Source organism: Belonocnema kinseyi, chromosome 4 (assembly GCF_010883055.1).
Source record: "Belonocnema kinseyi isolate 2016_QV_RU_SX_M_011 chromosome 4, B_treatae_v1, whole genome shotgun sequence".
Taxonomy (NCBI): Eukaryota; Metazoa; Arthropoda; class Insecta; order Hymenoptera; family Cynipidae; genus Belonocnema; species Belonocnema kinseyi.
This window is the reverse complement of record NC_046660.1, coordinates 18484779-18486643: the sequence shown is the minus strand read 5'-3', so window position 1 is coordinate 18486643 and position 1865 is coordinate 18484779.

Below are 1865 nucleotides of genomic sequence, written 5' to 3'. Positions count from 1 at the left end.
TTTAACAAAATTCTACAAATCTCAACCAAAAAGTTGAATTTCAACTGAAAAAAGATGAATTTTTAATTTAAAAAAGATTAAATTACCATAAAATTAAACGAATTTTCCATAAAATTCAAAAATTCTTAACCAAAATGTTGAATTTTCAAGAAAGAAAGACATTTTTTAATTTTTAAGAAAGTAGATCAACTTTAAAACCTAGTTGTTAAATTTTCAACCAAAAAGATGAATTTTTCAACAATTTTTTATCTTGTACCGAAAAAGATGAACTCTTAACAGAATTTAAGATTTTATGACCAAAAAGTGTAAGTTTCAATGAGAAAAGATGAATTTATAAAGAATAAGATTAATTTTCTACACAAAAAAGAAATTTTAACAAAATCCAAGAATTCGAAACCCAAAAAGTTAAATTATCAACTAAAAAAGATACATTTTTATACAAAAAGGTTAATTTACTACTAAAAAATACAAATTTTTAACAAAATTCAAGAATCCTTAACCAAAAAGTTGAATTTTTATGAAAAAAATTGTTTCATTTTAAAAAAAATTAGTTCAACTTCAAAACCTTGTTCTTAAAATTTTTAACTAAAAAGATGAATTTTCAAACGAAACAATTAAATTTCTACCAGAAAAAACTATTTTTTAACAAAATTTAAGAATTTTCAACTAAAAAGACGAACTTTAAAACAAAAAGATTAATTTACTATCCAAGAAGATGAATGTTCAATATAATTCAAGAATTCTGAACCAAAAAATTCAAGGTTCAACATAAAAGAAGAATGTTTAAACAAAACGATTAATTTGCAACTAAAAATACCAATTTACAACATAATTCAAGAGTTCTCAACCCGATGTTGAAACTTTAACTAAAAGAGATGCATTTTTAAACAAAATATTATTTTATTATGTAAAAAGAAGAACTTTTAATAAAATTTAGGCATTCTCAATCAGAAAGTTGAATTTTCAACTAAAAAAAGGTGAATTTTTAATTTTAAAAAGATTAATTTAGTACCAAATTAAACGAATTTTCCATAAAATTCAATAATTCCTAACCAAAAAGTTGAATTTTTAAGAAAGAAAGACATTTTCTAATTTTTAAGAAAGTAGATCAACTTTAAAACCTAGTTGTTAAATTTTCAACCGAAAAGATGAATTTTAAAACAAAATTTTTAATTTTCTATCGAAAAAGATGAACTCTCAACAAACTTTAAGATTTTGTGATCAAAAAGTCAAGTTTCAACGACAAAAGATGAATTTATAAAAAAAACATTAATTTTCTACAAAAAAAAAGAAATTTGAACAAAGTCCAAGAATTCCAAACCAAAAAGTTGAATTATCAACTAAAAAAGATACATTTTTATACAAAAAGGTTAATTTACTACTAAAAAAATACAGAACAACCTCATCATCTGCAAACGCTAACCCACGTACCTTCACTGTCCTGAGACCCACACCTTCGTCGTCCAAGAGATCCATTCTAGACACTTATTTATGAATCTCTCATTAACCTTGCACTCCTATTTAGCTCTCTCAATCACACATCTGCAATAACAAAGTCAATGATACAGTGGCTATGATCTCACTTTTCTCCGTTATCGGAGATGCCTAGAGTGCCATTTATAGTGTCGCAGAAGGTGTCCTTTACCTTACTTCTTTTACCACCAACTGGGTCGAAAAACGTTATGATAAATAGTTTACTGATTTCCACTCACATTCTAACCCAACTATAATCAGATCGACTATAACATATTTAAAAAAAAAAATTTTACCGTTTTTTCTCGATTTGACCTTCAAATGACCTTCAAATGACCTTAAACCTGAAGCGATAGAGTTCAACGGATGCCAGATTCGTAATTAGCGACTCC